A 22,790-nucleotide genomic window follows, 5' to 3' on the forward strand; every position below is an offset into this window, starting at 1 on the left:
GAGCCCCAGCGGTGCCAGCCAGGTCAGAAGCCGAAGCTGTTATCTGTGTGACTGCTTCTCTGGTGCCTGGGGACAGAGGAAATTAAAAGTCACTGCAGCCCGCTAGCTGAGAAGAGAAAGGTTCAAAAGAAACTCAGAGAGTGCCTCCCCACCCTCACGGAACTTCACCCCCTTTCTGTCCTCAAGATCCCAGAAGGCCTTGCTGGAAGGGACTTTGGCTAAAATCTGGGTCAATCTCCTCATCTTGCAGATTGGGAAGCTAACATCCAGAGCGAGGCGTAAACTACTCAAGGCCACACAGCTAATACGTGACAGAATTGAGAGCTGAGTCCGCACTTTTTCATTCTCTGTCCGGTGAGGGAACAGCACGAGCTGGAACGGGCAAGGAAGTGTATCGTGCAGGGAGGGTAAGCGCACACCTGGTTTTGTTTGTTGATTTGGTTTTCCTTTTTTTTTTTAAATTGAGGTGGAAGTCACATAACATAAAATGAACCCTTTTAAAGTCTGCACTTGCGTGGCATTTGGTAGATTTACAGTGTGGTGTCACCATCACCTCTATCCAGTTCCCAGATGTTTTCATCACCCCAAAAGAAAACCCATAACCATTAAGCAGTCACTCCCCATTTCTCTCTCCCCTCCAAGACTGACGCACGCCAGTCCGCTTTTTGTCTCCGCAGATTTGCCTTTTCTCACCTTTCATATAAACGGAATCATAGAGTGTGTGACCTGTGGGGTCTGGCTTCTTTCACTTAGTTTCATGTGTTTGAGATCCATAAGTCAGCGCTCCCTTCCTTTTCGTGGCTGAGTAATATTCTGGGGTGCAAACAGACCGCATTGGTCCTATCACACGCTTGTTCTGGTTTTAACTGAAGGCCGGGTTCTGAGGTCATAACGAGTCCTTCAGTTCAGCCACGATCCCCTCCTGCTGCGCTCTGGGAAGTCAGGCACAGAGCGAGGGCTCGGTAGCGTCTACCGATCGGCCATCTATGCACAGATGGTCGGGCCGTGTGTCCTGGAAAAGGACCATACACGGAACCCGGGAGCAACCTAGGTTCTGGTTCGAGCTCAACAGATAATCAACCATGTGTCCTGGGACAGGTTCTTGCTCGCTCCAGCCACAGTTTCCATACCTGTAAGGTAGGATAATAATGCCTGTCCAACTGCTCATTCGTCAGGGTCACCGAGATATCTGCAAGTACTCTGTACACGACTGCTCACTGTGTGAACTTTTATCTCATTGAAAAAACAAAAAAACAAAACCCTCCCCACCAGCCACCTTCACCTTCCTGTAAGGGCATGGTTACTGACAGCGGATGGAGACCTACCCCCCGGAATTCCTTTGGGGGGGATATCTAGTTCCTTGGAGAAGATACCTACCTGCATGGGTACAGAAGGGGCTTGAATACGGGGGCACTTTCCTGAGGAAGACCGGGGGAAATCACTTGCTTATTGCTCAGGGAAATGAGGCTGAGAAAGAGAGTTGGGAGTGGGTGTCAAGAAAGCAATGACTGTCTAGTCCATGCTGAGACTCCTCCTCAGGTCCCTCTGTCTCGAGTAAGGTTACCAAGCTCACCAAGTCCTGGGCACCAGTGGCTTTTTGTGAAGACCAGGGAAGGAGCTGGACTTTGCTCCTTGAATTGCCTGGGGCACAGCTGGACAGCACACTCAGAGGAGAGGCCGTGGCGTGGGGCGCTGTGACACATCCGTGGGCACCCATGGAAATGGGGCTCTGGATTCAAGGCTCTCACAAGGCTTGGCACTGGGGTTTGGGTCAAGTTTAATCACATCTCCAAGGGCCTTGGCTGACAACAGCATTGCACATAATTGGGCCCCTGCCATGAGGGCTGTGCCCAAGGGCAGTGCCACTGATGAGGGCCACAGTGTCCTTGCACCAAGAATAGAGTGACTTGCACCCTCGCACCTCCTGCAGCCCTCACCCCTGCAGCCACAGGATAAGACCTGGGAGCTCAGCGCTGGTTTGCTTTTGCTCCCAATTGTTGGTTCAGAGGCCCTTAGATGGCAGCCACAAAGGAACAACCTTTGCAGATAAGACAGATCCTTGGAATGGCCCCCGTGTATATTGTGCCCTCAAAAGTAGAGAACGTCTGCAGTAACAGATCTCTCTCTGGGCCTGGTAAACCTCAGCTCTTCTGCTTAGTTGCCAGGTGACATGCTATTTACTGGCTGAGAGCGCCAAGCCAGTCAGATCAGTGTGAGGAGGAGAGCCCTGTCTGACACACTTGGCTTTGTACGAGAGGGAATGCTGCTCCTCGTAAGGGGGTCCATACCCTTTGGCCCAGTCATCCCCTTTCTTGAATTTGATTCTAAAGAAATCAACAAAAGCACAAAGCTAAATACCCTAAAACGTTCTTTACAAAATTATCCATAACACTAAGCAGCTGGAGACATAAAATTGCAACTATAGGTAAAAGCAAGATATGTATTGTGAATCACCACAATGGCATTTCTGTAATCATAAAATAAAGATTGGAGCAATATGGCAAGTGCTTATAATATTAAACAAAAACACAGATTGTGAATGGTATTTGCAATGTGATTGCAACCTCATAGAAATGTGCATTGAATGTGGACAAGAAGATTGAGGGGCGATGGAAAATAAAAACGGTTACAAAAGACAAAAGGACTACAGGTAACATTTTCTTTAACACTATCTTTTATATATTATCGTCTTAGTATTCCAGTAGGTTCAAACCTGTATTCTTATCCAGCTGTTTATCTATGTCTGCTTTCTCCACCCAGCAAGATTTCATACATCAAGATATTTATGGTTCTGTTTGTGCTGACTTGTTCCTACCTCACAATGTAGATCCTTCCGCAAGTGAAACCCACATGATATTGGGCAAGAAGTGTCCAAACAATAATGTTCCAGGCTGCCATGGCTTGGGCAATGTTTAATGATATTGTCACTGTGCCTGCAAATGCAGGATCCATTTTCAGTTTGGACTCTGATCAGGAAGAGACTCTTCCCACCAAAGAGGCTTTAAAATCCTTCCCAGCAACCAGCATGCAGAGACCAGAGCTGCCACCACTGATGAATCCTCACTGGAAAAACGCAGCTCCAGCGCCAGCAGTGAAAAACATAGTGCTCCTGCAAGATAAGTGCAGAGTCCCTGTGTGATCAGAGAGCCAGGCACTGCTCCAGCGAGATCGGAGAGCCAGGCAGTGCTCCAGCGCGATGGGTGAGCCAGGCAGCGCTCCGGCGTGATCGGTGAGCCAGGCAGCGCTCCGGCGTGATCGGAGAGCCAGGCAGCGCTCCTGCGCGATGGGTGAGCCAGGCAGCGCTCCTGCGCGATGGGTGAGCCAGGCAGCGCTCCGGCGCGATGGGTGAGCCAGGCAGCGCTCCGGCGTGATCGGAGAGCCAGGCAGCGCTCCTGCGCGATGGGTGAGCCAGGCAGCGCTCCGGCGTGATCGGAGAGCCAGGCAGCGCTCCGGCGTGATCGGAGAGCCAGGCAGCGCTCCTGCGCGGTGGGTGAGCCAGGCAGCGCTCCTGCGTGATCGGAGAGCCAGGCAGCGCTCCGGCGTGATCGGAGAGCCAGGCAGCGCTCCTGCGCGGTGGGTGAGCCAGGCAGCGCTCCGGCGCGATCGGTGAGCCAGGCAGCGCTCCGGCGCGATCGGAGAGCCAGGCAGCGCTCCTGCGCGATGGGTGAGCCAGGCAGCGCTCCGGCGCGATCGGTGAGCCAGGCAGCGCTCCTGCGTGATCGGAGAGCCAGGCAGCGCTCCGGCGTGACCCGCGAGCAGCTGCGGCATTAGTGGAGCTGTCAGTCCCAAGGTGAGCGAGCACAGACTAAGATTGCTCTATGATCAGTAAGTAGAGGTCTAGAACAAGTGATGGGCATTTCTGCTCAGAATCAGACCGTGAGGAATCAGAAAAGCATGGCCCAAAGAAGAGGATGCTAACCCCACAGAGACTCTTTCTTTAGCCCTAGCAACCTGTGTGTCAGATCCCCCTTAGAGCCTTCCTCATCTGGCATCTGAACTCAGAATACAGTCCCTGTAGGATTCGTTTTCTATAAGATCATGCAGGGGATGGTACTTAAATCTCATTCCAGAGTGTGTGCTCAGGCATCCTTCCCACCTCGTCATAAAGGGCTGGGCTCAAGGACATCAGGGTTTGCTCTACAGACACCTGGATCAGGCAAAGTCGATCTGACATCTAGAATCAGGGTCGGCATCCCAAGCCGGCAAGCCTGGGAGAGCAACTACCCCTAGAGAATTCTGTTTGAATAGGCTTGCCTCTTTCCGAATCAGCTATGTGTCCTGGACGAGGAAAGTCCTTGATAATCATTTCCATGAAAACATCACAGAGGAGAAGGATACACGGGAAAATAGTAACTCAGGCTCCTTCGGGGGAGGACAGCAGGGTAACTGAGGAAAGAGTCAGGGGAAAACTTGCATGGCATTCCCTTTACACTTCCCTATATTTTTGAACTACTCATTACCAAATCAAATAAATGGGCGAATAATGAATGGTTAGGTAAAATTAAATAAAAAGAAAATCTGCAGAGGAGATTTGCTCATGGCATTTCTCTGAATTGAAGACTGAGCCTCAGCGATGATCGCAGTGGTGCTGGTAAAAATTAAAAGGTCCAGGGAGAGTCCTGCTTTGTGTAACAGGACCCTCACCATCATCTACGTTTGTTACTTGAAATTCACTTTTTAGAGTCAAGAAAATACCTCACTGTAAAATGCTCATATGTGCCCTTAAAAGGGAAGAAATCAATTCATGTTGATCAAACACAAGTTCAAAATGAGCCCTATCTGTTGGAGGGTCGAGAGAGCAGCCAGTTCCTCCCTGACTGGCACTGTATCTCTGTGGCCTCCAGGGTCTGTGTCTGCCTTGGGAGTCAAAGGAAAACTTGGTGGGAAGCTACAAAGATTCAGAGCGTCGATGCCTCCGGTTCAGCCCTCAGGACCACAAGGCAGGGACCAGGCACAGGAGTGAGCTCAGGCCCTTCACAGTCCTGCCTCGGAGCCCAGGGCCAGGGCGCCTCAGGCCCCCCACCAGCAGGGCGATTCCTGCTGTCCTTCCAACAAAGGCCCTGGGCCCCCTGGGTGCAGTGGTGCCACCGTGGAGGCCGGCCTCGAAAGCAAGGGAAGGAAGCAATAGAAGGGAGAACAGGGAGGTGGCCGCAGGGCTGTTTGCAGCGTCGAGACAAGTACAGGTGTGTGAGCAGCGGGTGCCCAAAGAAGGGCAGGCTCTTGGAGATGAGATGGCATCACCATGTCATTGCCTTTTAACCCAGGGTGTTTTTTGATAACCTTCTGCCAAAAAGGACTGAAGATGAGGTTTCTTAACCCCATCTAAACAGAGTGACTTTGTGAACAGAAAGCGTCAACTCAAAAAGAGCAATGAACCAAAGCGCCAGGTCTGAGCCTCCTGGGGGAATGGTCATTGGTTGTTCCAAAAGCACCTCGAAGCCCCAACAGCACTTGACATCCTGCGATCTAGGTGGCCCCTGGAGAGCTGGGCCTCCAGACCCTGGGAAGGGGAATGTGGCGCACTCAGAGCTCTGCTTGGGGAAAGGAGGACTTTCTGGAAAGTGAAGCTGGAAAATGATGCTTCTCCTTCCGGTTCCCCCTACACCTGCTACCAGGTCCCACTGCCTGAGTCACTGCACCGGTCACAGCTCTCTGATGCTTGGACCTTCGGTGGTTCCTGGCTGTCTCACACTTGAATCTCCTCTTCCCTCTGGCATCCAGGGCCTCCAAAGTCATGTACTAACTCATCTACCAACCTAACTCCCTCATCTCCCAGCCTTACACACCTAGCCATGCCCATCTTTCCACAGGCACCCAGCAAGCCCCTAGCTTTCCCACCATCCTGGGCTGGCTCGTGTCAGGCACTCCCCCGTTTTCTCAGCTCTCCAATGTCACTCTGTGAACTCAGCTTTTCTTCACGCCGAATGCCATCTTTTAGACAAGACCTTTGCTTGTCCACTGTTCTGTACATCTAGACAAAAGGAATTCCTCTCATCTCCTCTCTAAGAGCATCTTCTCTATGTTTTGCTAGGACTTCTTACTTTCTCCTATACATTTGGTTCATTGTGCGATTCTCAGAGCTTTGCCCTGCACGGTACCCTCAGGGTGGCTCCCTATGGCTGACACACAGGGGGTCACCTGTAGATACTGGAGACTGCCTGGAGGGAGCAAGTTCATGGTTGCTAGGAGAGCACAGGCTGGCTGAAGGTCTGCCACATTTGTGCCAGGTGCGGAGCGGGGCTGGCTGACCTGTTCCCTTGTAACTCCTGGGTTTCGTGTATTTGTGAGTCTATGAATAGGCAAAGTGAAAGGCCACACTAAGCATCTTTCCTGCTCCTACCATAATCTCGGGGTCAGAGACATCCCTTAGGGATCAACTCTTTAAATCAGCCTTCATGGCATGCTGTGGAAAGGCGCTCCTTCCAGGAGCTGACTAATGCTGACACTCTCTTCTGTTGTTGCTTGCTGGGCTGGCTGTGTTTTTCCTCTGGCTCTGCTGTGTCTCTCAGGCCGTCTGGCCTGCTGGACCCAGGTAACGAGGGCGAAGAGAGTCCCCCTTCTCTGAGGGGGGCTCCAGAGGCTCTTGCCCTCCCGCGGGGAAATGGAAAAGGCCCCCACACCAGGCTTCTTCCCTTCCGCTGTCTCAGATCCTGCCTTTCTGGACGGGACAGGGCCCAGCACGGGGCGTTCTGTGGTCACAGGAGGAGGAGACAGACAAGGGTGCAGGGAAGGGAAAGAGGGCAAAGAGCGATCCCTTTACTCAAGCATCCTTCAGGGGAAAGGGACAGAATTTGACTGGAGCCTGCTTTCTGGGTAATTCGGCATCAAACAGCAATGAGGCCTGGGATCTTGCCAAGTCTTTGTTTTGTTTTGTTTTTTTCCTTTCCTCCAATCAGCCCAGGGTGCTGGGGAGTGGGAGGGCATGGAGGGGGTGGGGGCCACACGCACTGGGGGCTGCCGGGGAATGCTGAGCCCGCAGAAGTGGCCCATTGAGAGCTCCCGCTCACAGCTCACAGCTCGAGGAGCAGGGGCGGGTGGCACCCCCAGCCTACCACCACAAGGGCAGCTCTGTCCTGTGGGCAGAGGGCTCCGTCCCAGCCCCACTGGCTCAGAGGGAACAACATTTCCTTATAAGGCCCCGGCCGCCTTGCCAAGGCTGGCTGCTCCGACAGACTGTAGCTTTCCATTCTCCTCGCCCGGCTCCAGTGCAGGCCTTGAATGTAGCCCTTGTTGTCAGGCCCCTCCTCTCCTCCACGGCCCCCACCCCACCCACTTCCATTCCCGGCCAGAGCCAGCCCCACTGAACAGGATAAACAGCCCAGAGGCCTCTCCCACGCAGGGCCTGCCTCAGCTCAGGCCTGCTGGAGGCAGCACAGGGTAGCAGAACACCGGGCTCAGTGGGCCCCGCTGTTCCCCCACCGAGCCGGGTGGCTCAAGCCGAGGTCCTGACTTCTCTGAGCCTGTTTCCTCATCTGAAAAACAGATTCCAACTGCCACAGGCTCTAGATTCTTCGCATTGCTTCCAAAGCCCTTCCCAGTCAGGCTACCTTCACGGCTTTACCTCGGCTGCTACCCCGCGGCCGGGTTCCCCAGACTCCTGCCCTCGCCCCCACGGGCACCATGTTTCCTCAGGCAGCTGGAGCTCGGTGCACAGGGAAGGACCCCCTTCCTTCCTTCCCAGGAAAACTGAGTCCTTCCTTTCTCTGCTCAGTGTTTGCCGGCACGTCTCTTAGAGTTTTGCTGTGTGGCCATTACAATGATTTGTTTACGTGCCTTCTCCTTTAGCTGGTGATAAGCTCCTTGAGGCTCAAGTGGTCTCTTCTTCCTCTTTATATTCCTGAGCTCTGCCTTGCGCCAGGCCCATGATCAGGGCTTCATGCAAGATCGTTGTGTAAACGCCTGAATGTACAGTGTTGGGCAAGCTCAAAAGAGACAACTGACGTGCGACTACTTTGCAAACTGTAAAGTGCGGTGCCCCTGTATCATGCTACCCTCCACCCCAAATTTTCCTCTGTATTACCCCATCACAACCCTTTTCTCCATCTACCCAGTTCCACATCCTCAGTTCCGCGCTCACTGCAACTCCTCGGGGCTTAACATGCCTCACTAAGACATTACTGGTCTCTCATGTCAGTGTCAGGACTAGAAGGGCCTTTGGAAATTATCCAATGGTTTCTACACTAGCATCCACACAGATGTCACCTGGCCACACAAATGGATTAAATGAAGGGGATCTGAGCCCTCAGCCCCACCCCTTTCACCGTTTATACATGCTAGGTTCCCACAACATTCTCAGAAAAAGGAATCCAGTGGCTTTGCAAGTACACTGATTAATCCAATCTCCATACTTGACAGCTGAAGAAACTGAGCTCCCTAAAAGAAAAGTGGCTTCCCTGATATCACATGAGTCAGAGACATAATCAAGCCCACACCTGGGGTCCCTGACTCTGGCCCGCCAAAGCCTTTGCCCCCTGCACAAGTGCCCACTTAGGGCAGACTGATGAGGAAGGAAGCTGCAAATCTTGCCAAGCTGAGTTCTCCTAAGTCTGGGATGTGTCGAGTTCCAAAGAAAGAATTTCAGTCTGAACCAGAACAAATCTTTCTGAAATGGGGATTCTGCAAATTATCAGGTCAGTGATTTGCAAGCACGGGGCTGTTAAGTACTGTAGTGGGACTCTATTCCCCATGATCCTAGCAACAATTTTAAAGAGAAAAATCTTATCCTGGGATGAAATACCCTGTTCTCCATCCACAAACTCATTTTCTCGAAAATGGTGTTTGTAGAATGAAGCCCACAGTTGATCACGGACTGTGTTCTAACACCATTTGACACAGAGCCAAATTCAGGTTAGAAGGTGGTCTGCCCCAGGCTCATCCAAGAAAATTTAGTTTCTTGAATACTAAAAAACCTTGCTATAATGAGGTTTCTCCTAGAAGATGCCTAAGGGTAGACCCTGCCAGAAGCAAGGAGTACACGGGGATGCAAGGGCTGGGAGATAGGAAACCGAGCTCTGCTCCCAACTGCACTTTACTGCAAAACCTAGAGCAAGCCAGCTGTCTCCGCAGGTCTTGCTTTTCTCACTACAAAATGGGAATAATGATGCTTCCAAGATCACTTCCAAAGGCAGTGAAAATTAGATCAATTAAGATGATGAATATGAAAGTGCTTTATGAATGATAACAGAAAAACTATGCATCTAAATAAGGGCCAGTTATTAATAGGCAGTGGTTCTCCCCCTGAGGTTGTCCTTATGGGTAGAAAAGAGAAAACAACTTCCTTTTCCAGGATCTCGTAATGTTTGCTCCATCCCCCAGCTCCCTCATGGCCACTGGCAGCAGCACTATCGCTGATCACTTTCCAGGAAATCAAGAGAGGGGTGGGGCTGCGCTTGCTAAGAAATTGTTTCGAGAAGCTGGAAAGCAGACAAAGGGAACCATTCTCTCACCCTGTATTCCCCTCCCCTTTCTTCCCAGGTACAAAGGGAAGGGCTTTGCCAAGTCCAGGCTCTGGACAAACTCTGGGTGAATTGGGGGAGTCATTTCTTTTCTCTGAGCCTCTATTTCGCTGCATGTAAATGAAGGGGTTGGATAGAATGGTATGAGTTTAGGGGTAAGGATGTCATTTATTGCCAAAAAAGAGAGACTTGAAAGTGAAGAAAGTGTATTATTAATAATTATACCAGGATGACCACAGCAAATAAGACTACCCCGGGCAAACTGGATATACAGATATTTAGTTAAGCCTTGCTTCAACTTGCACTATCATCAGGAAAACAAAACGCCCTCAAGAAAAAAAAAATTTCAGTTCCCTTGGTGTTCTCTTGGCCACATTGAACTTCTGACTAGTTCTGCAAGTTGTTTTTACATTGTTCTCCGTCATCAAGGGCAAACTCAGTATGAAGTCACGTATATAAAAGAGCCTGCATGTCATAAAGCATTTCTATATCCTTTATTCTCCATGCAACAGCCTTATGAGGCAAGCATGCAAAGATGCCCATCCCATTTTTAAAAAGAGCCTTAGACAAAGTCAAGGATTTGCCCAAGGTCATGGAGCAAAGGGAAGCACAGCCATGTCCTAGACTCTTAGCCCTGTGCTTGTTCCACTGGACCAGGTTAGCAAAGAGGGCGCTTCATCTGCAAACACGGACTGGCTTAGGTTGGCCACCTTCCACCCAAAAAGTTCCTTCTCATTCTATAACAATGATACTGAAAGCACAGTAAAATTTAGACCACCCTTTCCCCCGATACCCTAAAGCATGAGATCATCAGTCTATAGGGTTGACATTAAGAATCAGCTAAATTTACAAATAAGAAATCCAAAACCCAGAGAGAAAAGAGTTGTCGCTATTACCCATCAAAACCCATATCCAAATGGAATTTAGATCCCTATCGTCCTCCTCGAGCAATTCTTTCCATACAAACTAAACACAAATAAGCTTAGGAAAGTAAATGTAACTTATGTCCCTTCACCACCTTTCAACGATTCATGAGTTACCTTTAGATTTTCTAATGTGGAGGAGTCTCGGGCTATCCCTTCCTTCCTCTAGCTTAGAGAAGTGAGAGTTAAGAGTGTGGAAGTCTTGGGCATTGCACCAGGCACTTATTTCTCTTCCCTGCATCTCCAGTGAAGATCAAATTAAATGAAGCTTCTTCATGGGCAAAGCTTCCATAACTCAAAATGTTTACCGGAGTCCTAAGGGCAAAACCAAAGGGAACTTGCCAGGAAGGGAAGAGCACTTGGAAAATGAATAAGGACGCTTGGGTTTGAATTCTGGCTCAGCTTTGACTTTGCCGTACTACCTCGACCAGGTTATTTCCCCTCTCTGGACCTCAGCTCTTCAGCCGTGAAATAAAAGAGTTGGATTAGGTAATGTCTAAACAGTCTTCCAGCTCTAACAAGCTGTGAGTATCCAAACTGTAAATGTAGATGTTTTGGAGTGGAGGGTTGATCAAATTCTTTTCTGTCCATAAGCCTCACAGGAGTCACTGCCCAGGAGAGGTTTTGTCATCACTTCTTGCTGGGGGGCATTCCCTGCCCCTTTGCCCCTTTACCCTATGCCCCTTTGCCTCAGTGCGAGTAACTACTTGTGCCAGTTAAAAGAGGCAAAGGGGCTGGTAACCCTCTCCAGGTCAAACCAGGGGTGTTGAGTTAAATCAGATGCTTTAGCCAAGTTTCCTAATTGGCTGGGTTCTCATAAATTAATACAGCTCTGGCAAACTTTGCTCAAGAATGATCATTTCTTTCCTAATTTATTACCTGTGTTGAGATCATTGCTGCATATATTTCTCTAAGGAACTGTAACTACAAGGCAAAATAATGACTCCATGACATTCATTGATGTCACTGTTTGAGTCCAAGTGTCCCTGAAGATGGAGGAAAACTTTCCAGAAGACAAGGCTTGTTTCTAATACTGACAAACGACAACACAGCTTGTGATTCTGAGCTGAAGGTTCAGAGCCAGGATGCCCATTCTGTCAGTCTTCTTTTTAAGTGGGAGGTGAAGCTGTTTGGAGTCAACTTCTGTGTTTCTACTTGCCTGACACCTGCTCTCTTCTCATACAGAAAGTTCTTATTCAGTGGAAAACCCATCCCATGTGTTATGTACAAGACACTCTTCCCACATAACCAAAGAAGCAAACATATGTCTTGGGACTGGTCCCCACTTAAAGATGAAGACCACAATAAAGGTAAATATGAGACCAAAGCAAGTCAATCCAATTCCTCATGATGACTTTTCTGCTTTCAGGGAAGATGATTATTTTTCCCTGTTGGGTTTACTTAGTTGATAGGATGTACGTCTTACAGGTGGCTATTCTGCCCACATATGGAGGGAGCTGGAGAGATGGAAACCTGATGATACCCTCGGAGCCCCTGGATACAGCTAAGTCAAAGGCAAGCCTACTCATAGGCTTTTTGATTACTAAGCTACTGAATCCCCTCTTTGGTTTAGGCCGGTTTGAGTTAAGTTTCTGTAATTTGCAACCAAAAAGAATCTTGAGTCATGTTGTTAAATTCTGCATAGAACCTTTTACTCTCAGAGCTGGAAGAACTGCAAATGTGTTCAAGTCTATCGTATAGAGAGAGAAACTGAGAGAATCTGCTCAAGGTTACCAAAGAAGTAACAAGACTAGATCTCTGAATTAGTCTAAAACATCCCTCAGAGGTCACTGAGTCTAATCTTCACATTGATTCTAATGTCAGTTCAACAGTATGAAATGCAGAAAAGAATGTCCAACTTCAAGCATCATTTTTTTCAAGAGACTTAAGAATGCCAGAGCCCTGAGCCTTCTCAAAATGTTCTGATTCTACATTTGTGTCCTCCTTTTTTTTCATAGTACTTTGATTGCTATTACATTTCCGGAATGAAATGCCTCACTTCAGGTTGCCTCCACCGGTCACTTACAAATTGTATGAATGTGGACACATTACATATAGCATTGTGCATCCGTTTCTTCATCTCTGAAATGAAGATGATAAAAATAGTGTTCACGTCATAGATCTAGTGTAAGCACTGCAAAATTCGAGTAAAGCCTTTAGCCCAATGGCCGCCATGCAGTGCTCCATAACTCTGCCTGGTACTATTAGCTTATGATTCTTGAAACAAGAGAGCTTATAGCTAAGAAAGTCAAGGACTAGAGATAAAAAGGACATGCCTAAGGTAACACAGTAGTTAGTGGAAGAACTAAAACCAAGTCCCAACTTACATGTTCTTCTTGGGGGGTGGGGGGGAGCAGAGGGAGAGAGAGAGAATCATAAGCAGCTCCACGCCCAGCCTGGAGCTCGATCTCACGACTCTGAGATCATGACCGGAGCCGAAATCAAGAGTCAGATGCTTAACCCACTGAGCCACCCAGGTGCCCCTCCTACTTTGAATTGTATTCCATAAACCAGTCGGTCATTTCAGATTGTGTTCACTTGTTCATACTTTCATTGATTCTTCTACTATGATTTCATGTGCTCATTCATTCAGCAAATATTTCCTGAGAACCATAGGTTCTTTCCAGCCCTAGGGTCTATCAGTTAGAGACCTGGGTTCTAGTCCCAGTTCACTAATTCACTACTGAGGTCAAAAGCAATGGACTTCTTATCTTTAGGCACCAGTTTCCTCAAGACACTGGCCAAGATATTTCTGAAGCTCCTTCCATGGCAAGTTCCTATTTGCAATCCTGAGTACTACATGTGTGGAGGATACAAAGATGGGGCCGCGGTGCTCATCTAGAGGGGCCCACAGCCAAGTGGGAAAAACAAATACAAATGACGTACCCTTGCTCTACCATGCTGGGGTACAACACATGTCACTTGAACAATGTTTCTTAAATAAATCTGATGTGGCTCCCACATGCCAGGGTTGACAAGAAAGTTGATTTCTGGCATATTCTGGGGGGCCAGCTCCCCTCCTCCAGACAGATGACCGTGTATAAGAGACTCAAATAGAGTTGCACACTGGTGGCCCTTGGGCCCGACGAGGCTTTGCAAGTGTTTTGCTTGGCCCACAGTGGTTTGTTGTTTGTTTGTTTTCTTTTAATGAAGTCAACTTTTAACAGCTGGGAAGTTTCTCATTAAAACCCAGGCTTCTCTTGAAAAAGCATAAGATCTAGCAACACTGGATTGGCATCTTTAGAATGGTAACTGACATCTCAGAGCTTTACTTTTTCGGAGGGGATGCATCTCTCCCTAAATAGAGGTGAACCTTTGGCTTTATCTTTCGCCAGACTGCACGAATTCAGGAAAAATGTCCCTCATGGCTGCTTTCTTATCATGTGACTGTGAAGATGTTTATGGGGGAGTCTGAGAGGGGAACTGAATGTTTTGTAATAACCTGAAATAATATATTTTAGATTAATAAATAGAAGTTTCTGACCTTTAATTAGGTATTGATTTTAATCTAGCCATTTAGCCTAGCTAGGGCCCAGCATGCTTTGATATTTCACTGGGAGAAGTGTTTTGATTCCAGACTCAGACAAATAACTTACAAATGTTATCTTCTTTTCCCCTAAGGGCATTTGAGTTGGTGACTCTTAGTCTTACTGTGATGTATTGATGACCTGGCTCTCTGAGGAAAAGCGTTCTGATCTGCGGAGTTTGCCATGGTCTGTGTGGAAACACTCCCACCATGGCCAAATGCAAGGATGGTCTCACAGTTGACTTGCAACATTTCTGAAATTTTAGCAATTAGCTCTTCTGACCCAGTATAAGCAAACTCAGCACACCAGGTCTCTCTAATTCCGGAACATGGGAACATGAAAATGTACATAGTAGGCACCAAATAAATATTTGTTTAGTGAATGAATGAATAAGCAAATGAATGAATGATAAAGGGGAGGGGAGAAGATTTCACATTTCAAAGGTCCCTTTTGGCTCCAACATTTTAGGAGTCAGTGGACTTAAGATTGTAGTTTTGTACCTTCTGATGTGGGTCCAGCTCTTAAAGTAGAGCAGAAGTCAGTGGGGAGGCAGATAAATAAAAGCAATCAGCAGCAGTCAGAGGTGACTCCCTGGAGGAAGTGGTAAATACACTGGGCTTTTCCAGCCTTCGTAATTACTGTCACAAAAGACATCTGTCACCTTACAAAAAGTTTCACCCTAATCTTTATTTCAATTGCCAACTACTCTATTTCAAATGTGACCATGTTTATAAAAACCTGATGGACACACTTTTCAGGAACATCTAGCTTCTAAATTTTCATGTCCTTAAACGTCTCTGTGTGTGTGTGTGTGTGTGTGTGTGTGTGTGTGTGTGTGATTATTGGGTTTAATTTGACACAGATAAGAACATGCAGAATTTGCCCAGAGGCCCACAGATCTGACCCCCCTAGCTGACTTGATATCTGAAGGAATGATCTGTTCCGCACCTCAGAGAAGACCCACTTAGGACAGGAAGTGAGTCATCTGTGTTCCACGGAGGACCTATCACAGTTTGGACTATACTAAATGTGAAACAGATTAAACTGGAACGAAATCATGACATATTTGCTCCCTCCCACACTGTGGGATATTTCATAACCTCCTGGTACTTTACCCTGATACTTTCAGGGCTGGAGAGATCTTTAAAAATCACCTGTCTGACCCTCTTACTCCATGGGGGACACTGAGGCTCAGAGAGAGTGGCGTCTTGTCCAAGTTCACACAGCATATTTAGAGCAGGGCCAGCATCAAATCCCTGTCCTGAATCCCTGTCAAATGTCTTATAGAAATATGTACCTACAAGCCGAGTTTTGTTTTGTTTTGTTTTGTTTAGAGATTGAGAGAGCCAATGCACAGGAGCGGAGGGGGGGTGGGGCGTGGGGCGGGAGAGGAGAGAGAGAGAGAATCCCAAGCAGGCTCCATGCCCAGCACACAGCCCGACTCGGGCCTGCACGTCATGACCCTGAGATCACGACCTGAGCCGAAACCAAGAGTCGGACCACTTCACCAACTGAGCCACCCAGGCGCTCCAACACAAGCTGAGCTTTTAAAGAGAAAATCTATTTTATTCTTTTGTTTAACCGTTCTTAGTAACTTGACGATCTATTGACTAATTATAATTGAAAAATAAAATCATAACAACCGACCTCTAGTTATATTGGGGTCCTCAGACATCCGAAGGAACCTGGCCTAGTAGGCTAAAAGACATCTTCCTAGCGTGACACTGAAGACAATACACGCAAATGTATAGCAGGAGATAAATCCGCTTCGTTTAACTATCAGCCAAGAACTATGTCATTTTAGAAACAACAGAAAGAACCAATTCTCTTCATTTTAATTTCTGTCGTCGAAATTTCGAGACCATCTCTTGTGATGTCATCACGTTTGTTGGAGACTGAAAGCCAGGAAGGACCCATGGCAGCCTGTGGAACTGTTACACCTGGAGGCCCGGGGACGGCAGGGGAGCTATTAGCTGAAGAACAGAGACACGAGCGGGTGTGAGTTTTCTCATCTGTCAGGTGAGCAGTTGGAGTTTAAAGAGTCACCGAGTTTCAAGACACAGACGGGTGAGCATCTTGGTGCCTGACAGACAGACAGGAATTGCTGTTCTCTTTCCCTCCATCCAGTCTGAAAAGATGCATTCGGGCCCTCTCACACCGCAGGAAGAATTAGAAACACAACCTCTCTCTTCACAGTCCCCCGACTCACCGTCCTCGAACGGACTTACTCCCCAGCTCCCGTGGGCCCCTGGTGTCGGAGAGAAAGCACTGACCCTGGAATCAGGAGCCCATCCACGAAGTCGAACATGAATCAGCTTCAGAACCTCAGACCGGTGCTTCTTCAACTTGAGGTGTCTAGGAATGGCCTGGGGTGCTTTCTGAATGTGGACTCCTGGGCCCACTCCCGGAGCATCTCATCTCAGCAGTCTGGGATTGCTCCCCAGCATCCGAATTTTAACCAGCACTCCTAGCGGATCCTGACACTAGAGGTACCAACACTCTGCCAGCCGCAGGGAAACCGTCCTCTGTTCTCTGAGCCGTCATTCCCCTGGTGTGGAACGAGGACGTTGAACCGGCATCATGCCTAAGAGCCCTTCCTGCTTTAGACAGTGGAGATCTTACGCCTGGGGAAGCAGCCGGGCCCCTGCCTTGTCCTGAGTTACCCCGGTAGCCCAAACAGGCCACAAGCATACACGGCACTGAGCTCGGCGTGAACTGCAGAGGGGTTCAGGGGCTCCCTGCTACTTCCTCCCATGGCATGCCATCCACCGTGCCCTCTGTGACCTGTTCCCTTCTTCACGACTGCAGGTCCTCAGAGGGTGTCTCCCCAAACCACCGTGTCCTTGGGCACCTGGCTCTCTGAATCCCTCTTCATGCCTTGGATCTGGAGCCCCTTACGCCCACCCCCTCAAGCCCACCACAAAGGACGATGCTCTCCAGATTAACCAAATTGAATGACACAGAAAAAAACAAAACTTGGAAAGGGAGTGAGTTCCTTAAAGATAGGGGATGCTAGGCAGAGGAGATATTTGTTTCCTTAAGATATTCTAATGATCCCATAAAGCAATTACAAATTTATCCTTCAACATTTGTAAATCCTCAAAATTGAAAAAATAGCCATCATAGCTTGGCTGCGGAAAGAGGTTGTTCCCAGCCTCTGGCTCTCCTAGGCAACGGATCTTCTGGTTCTTTCTAATACCCTGAAGCTATGACTTGCCTTAGCCATGGCTTCTCCTACTTACAATTATAAGTTCTTCCCCGCTGGGCTCAGGGGTGCTCACCAGAACCTCCCGAAGGTCAAAAGACTTCCACAATCACCTAATTACTTCAACATCTTAACTCAGGACCCTTCTTTTGAAGGTCTCTTGAGTCTTGCATTTTAAGCTCCAGTAAGTTACTCAACATTGTTTGCTCATCTTCCCTCAACACTTTACTCCCGTATACTTTCAGGTGTAGGTGGTAAAGCTCTTGACCAAAGCACAATATATATGCTCTGGAAAGAGAGGGCCCAAGGGCCCTGGGGAGGAAAAACACAAGTTGCCAAAGGCTCTCAATTCTCGAAGTACAGCTGGAGTGCCCATTGGCTGAGAGCCACTTGTAGTGTGGGTCAGAAAGAGCACAGTCAAGTTTATTCAGCTCTTATTTGCTGAGAGGATGCACTAGCCCTCAAATCTCAGGTAGAACTATTTATGATATGATATGTATAATATGGCATTTTTCAAGGAAAAAAATCTCATTAAAATTAGGGTTAAAGTGAATCAGCATTATTAAATGGGATATAGACCAGAAATTCACCTCCCTTTCCATTATTACGAGGCAAGGAGCCTCTGGTCAACAAGAGATCTCCAGTGTTCCTAAACCGAGCTGATACAATTTCAGACAAAGGCAAAAAAAAGAACAAAAAAAAAAAAAAAAACAAACAAAAAAAAAAACAAACACCTGGACATGTTCATTAGCTCCTTTGGCTTTAACATTCAGTAAACGGATGCTTTCTGTTTGGCTTTTTGAAACCGAACATGTTTTAAAGACACACTTTGTTGGTTTGGCCACGGACATCAATTCCCCTACTTTGGTCACAGTGCCACTCCCTTTTCCTTTGGCAACGCCTTCCTCCAGCCCAGTTCCTAGACCTCCACCAGCTCCGGGGATGGGCTTGGACCAAAGGCAAGCAGAGGCTCCTTCCCTTTCAGCTCCCTAAACTGTTAACTAATAATGACCTTTGCGAGATAAGCCCAGCACTCTTGGAAAATTGAGAGAAGAACTGGGTGTTCATTTACCCTGGGGTTGCTACCAGCCACACGGCCACCACATGAAGTATGCCTGAGCATAGATAGCACCAGAAAAAGAAGGAAGCAAAGACGAGAGATGGGGAGCACAAGTGACAATAGCTCCAATCTCTTGGTTGTCAAACCAGAAGCAAGCTCTGTCCCCAATAATATCCCCCCCTTTTTTTCTTTTGCTTTAGTGTGTTTGAGTTGGGCTTTTGTCACTTGCCACCAAATAATTCTATCGACTTCCCTATCACCTCATTACTACCTAAACAGATCTCCGGGCTCCAGAAATCCCTGGTGGGGAATCATTAACCAAGCACCAAGGAGATCATGGAAATGTGTTTGGTATAGCTGTACAATCCAAACCCAGATCTAATTCAAATCCCAACCTCAAATTCCTCAGGTCACAGATTCCTGTCTCTTAGCACTTACCATATACAAAATTCTCTCAGGATCTATGGCAGCCAGGTGACAGCCACCCCCACCCCCCTCACAAACTGGTAAGAAAACGAAGATAAAGACTGGGGAGGGGCAGAATCTTCTAGATGGGAATCTGGGAGAACTTCATAAAAGAGAGTTACCTGGAGCTGGGCTTTGAAGGGATTGAACAAGTCACAGTTGATCTAGACTAGAACTCAACGTTCTGCCTCCTGGTCCAACATTCAACTTAAACCCAGCAGGGGTGAGTCCTAATGCAGGGCCATGCCTGGAGGAGGAGGGCTGCTGCTATTGGTCCCCCAGGCCCTGCTAATGGATATATAGGGGACTCATGTGGAGACTGGGGCTCAGGCCACCCAGAGGTACACTGGGGGAATCATAAGACAAGGGCCGCATGCCTGTAAATTCATCTCAGAGAATCCAGGAATCATCGAACAGTTGGATATCACAGAATGACACAATGCCGAAGCTAGCAGGGACCTCAGGAATTAATCAGGCCTGCTCATTTGACAGATAAGAGAAGGGAAAACGGAATCGGTCAAGAACTTGTCCAAGATCTCTCCTGCAGAGTCATTCCCAGGCCTGGGGCTCTGGGAATTGGACCAGCTGAAAGGAGATACCATCATTTTTATTCCATCCTAGCAGGAGTGAGAGGGGGAGTCTGGAATTGAATTTTGATAGACGCTGCCTTTTATCGCCAATAGCTTCCTGGGCCTTGCCTGGATTTTCCCGTGGAACGAGCCTCTCCTGTGGCTGAGTCATGCAGGCCTTGAGGACTTTCACTGGCTCTTGTAGCCAATGACGGTTGTTTCATTGGCTTTTTAGCCAATCACTGTAAAATCCCCATGAACAAGCCCCAGCTGGGGAGGAGCTCCTCCCTGGGCTCCACGGGGGCTCCTGGTGAAATGTGGCTGCCATTCTATGATGGCAGCTTGGGGACCAGGTCCCATTGCTTGCCAAGACACTCCTCCAGAGTCTCTGGAACATAATACATCAAAGGAATAATTATTCTAAATACAAAAAGGGGGGCGCCTGGGTGGCACAGCGGTTAAGCGTCTGCCTTCGGCTCAGGGCGTGATCCCGGCGTTATGGGATCGAGCCCCACATCGGGCTCCTCCGCTATGCGCCTGCTTCTTTCTCTCCCACTCCCCCTGCTTGTGTTCCCTCTCTCGCTGGCTGTCTCTATCTCTGTCAAATAAATAAATAAAAAATAAAATAAAATAAAATTTAAATACAAAAAGGAAGGCAGGGTACACGCCTATGGGAAGGCTTTTTACCAAAGCACATGAAGGGCCCTGGGGTAGGGAAAAAGGGAGCTGCTTTATTTTCTAATAATCTTTACTTTCCATGGTGCATTTTACCATTCACACCCATTTTCATAGGACTCCTAAAAACCTTGTGAAGAAGGCAAGACAGAGTTATATTATCGCCACCTCCCAGATGAAGTGACAGACTCAGAGAGGGGAAGCAACCTGTTCCCTGTCACCTATCTAAGAAGTGGCAGAACGTGGCCCTCAAAACCCGGCCTGACCCATGAGTGGCCGGTGCTCATTTTACAACTTCTGCAGTCTTTCTGGTCCACAGTCAGGTCTGATTCACAAGTAGATCCGACAAAGGTTGAGAAACCCAGAGCCTTTGCAGGAGTGACAAGGGAGGGAGCTGAGATGGCTGGTTCCTTTGTCCTGGGTCATGAGCCGCACCTCACACACAGAGCAAAGCTACTCCCTTTAAAAAAAAAAAAAAAAAAAAAAAAAGGATTTTATTTATTTATTTGACAGAGAGAGAGAGAGAGCACATGCAAGGGGAGCAGGAGAGGGAGAAGCAGGCTTCCCGATGCGGGGCTCAATGCAGGGCTCAATCCCAGGACCCTGGGATCATGACCTGAGCCAAAGGCAGATGCTTCACTGACTGAGCCATCCAGATGCCCCAAAGCTACTCCTTTTTAAATCTCTGATATCAGTAACAGGCCAGACTAGAAGAGGTAGTGTTTTATAATGGAAATTAGCAACAGACATTGGATGATGAATGAATGAATGAACAGATGAATGAATGAATTTGCTCACATATTAATTTAGTGCATACATATTGATTATGTTTCAGCCAGGCACTGAAGCTGGACCTGAAACCGCATCTAGGATCTGGTCTCTGCCCCAGGGAAACATACCTTCTAGTAGGGGGAAGAAACAGACACGCAGACACACCATGACAGGAGCCAGAGTGCAGAGAGGTAGATGCGGTCTAGAAGCCCAGAGGAGGGAGATGTGACTAAGCATCCTTCCCGTGTGATCAAACTTGCAACCCTCTGTTGGCATGAGCTTCCCTAGGGTAGCAGGGACCAGCATGAGTCATCTTTCCGTCCCTATCAGACATTACACTGGGAACATTCGAGATCACCAGTCAGTGCTCGCTGAATAAATTCTCCTGGAGAAGTCGTGAAAGGTTCTGCAGTGCAGGTGACCTGGGCCATGTGACTGAGTGTACAAAGCCTTCAAGCCACCTGTCCTACAACAAGGACCTCAGCCATCACAGCCTTCCCTGGGTTCTGTGCTGAGAACCATCTGGCCCCAGCGTCCTCTCTCACCGGTCACAGTTATCTTTAACGGTGACGAGTAAGATCAAGGCCCAAGGAACATCACAGTCACTGTAGCCCTGCTCATCCATCAGGGCTGGAACGCTTCACCTTGAACAAGGGAGATAAGAAAATAAAATAACGCCTGACACAGCCTTATCACCTGATAATACAACCTCAGTTTTTTCCATTAAAATAACTGAGAGCCATAGTCCTGTACTTTGGCTGATAAAGAGATCACAGGAAACAAAGCTATTAATTTTTATCTCTGCCGTGCAATAGCACATTTGAGTGAATACAGTATAACCAAGGGAGGAAAAATACGTTTTCTGAGGGTGGAAGTTGGATATGAATTTTTTCCCTCCCACCTTTCCTTTTCTCTCACATTCTTCATCCACTAACCTCTAGGAATGTTTAAACCCGGTGGTTCTGGCTATGCTGAAATGTTATAAATCTCTGTCCTTACTCTACCCCCATCTGCAGAGGACTCGGTACAAATACTTAGAATACACCTTAAGGGTGTATTCTAACCAGTTAATTGCCTCTCTAGTCCTCAATATTCCCATCTGTAAAATGAGGACTTAGACAGTTGGCCTCCAGGGGTGCTTGGGTGGCTCAGTTGCTCAAGTGTCTGACTCTCGATCTCAGCTCAGGTCTTGATCTCAGGGAGCCAACTTAAAAAAAAGAGAGAGAGAGAGAGAGAGAAAAGAGAAAAGAGAAAAGAAAAGAGAAGAGAAGAGAAGAGGAAAAAAAAGGAAGAGAAGAAGAGAAGAGAAGAGAAGAAAATAAGAGAAGAGAAGAGAAGAGAAGAGAAAAGAAAAGAAAAGAAAAGAAAAGAAAAGAAAAGAAAAGAAAAAAAGACATTGGCCTCCACAATCCCCTCCCAACTTCAATACTTCAGGATCCCATGAAGGAAGGGGACACAGGACAGGTCAGTTTGAAGACAAGGGCAGTCTTTCTAAGCATGAAAGTTGCCAAGTAACAGCAGAACCAGGCAACTGGTCCACCCCGTGCCTAAGTGGGCCCAGCTTGGGTCTTCACCATGGGTGGAGAAGTCCATGGGCCCATGAGGATGTGTACCTGGAGCCTACACTTCCCTTCCAGAGCCAACTCTCGGTACCTGGGACCCTGAAATTTCCCACACAAATGGCCCAATGTCTGTTTCCAGGCCCTCCTGATCCCTCTCCTGGTTCTTCATCCCCGTCACACTCCCAGATGCACACCCGTAGTACTGGGCTGTGTTCCGGGGTGGGAGTGTGACTGATGTTCAGCCTTCACATCTTACTCTTCCCTGCCCTCAGAAATACTTGAGTGGAAAAGCTCATGAGACACTTGTCATTGGTGTGCCAATGCCTGCTGATGCCTGTGTGTAGCATTGCTGAGGAGGGAAGAGAGTGGGAGGGTGGGGGGAGGACCAGCAGCTTCCATCTGTACTCTTACCTGGCCTGCAGCTGCCGGGGTGGGAGCTGGCCACCACTGCACAACAGGCTGAGGAGGACCCATGTGGCGAGGGGATGGGAAGAAGAGGAGGTGCAGAATGGCCACCCTTCCTAAGCAGGAGCTGTCCAATGGGACCCGTCACAGGCTGACCGGCAAACCAGGCTCCC

General features: G+C 48.2%; 1 long non-coding RNA gene across 2 annotated transcripts; it reads left to right on the plus strand.

Moving 5' to 3' along the window:
- The first annotated feature begins 2,925 nt into the window (after nt 1–2,925).
- LOC113253742 (uncharacterized) lies at nt 2,926–14,291 on the plus strand. 2 transcript variants are annotated; one of them, XR_003315527.4, is made up of 3 exons: nt 2,926–3,229; nt 11,564–11,688; nt 11,807–14,291. It is a non-coding gene; the product is annotated as an uncharacterized LOC113253742 (long non-coding RNA). The 2 variants fall into 2 exon arrangements; XR_003315529.4 differs by having other exon boundaries at nt 2,927–3,200; nt 11,807–11,890.
- Nucleotides 14,292–22,790: the final 8,499 nt, after the last annotated feature.

This window comes from Ursus arctos, unplaced genomic scaffold (genome assembly GCF_023065955.2).
Source record: "Ursus arctos isolate Adak ecotype North America unplaced genomic scaffold, UrsArc2.0 scaffold_4, whole genome shotgun sequence".
Lineage (NCBI taxonomy): Eukaryota > Metazoa > Chordata > Mammalia > Carnivora > Ursidae > Ursus > Ursus arctos.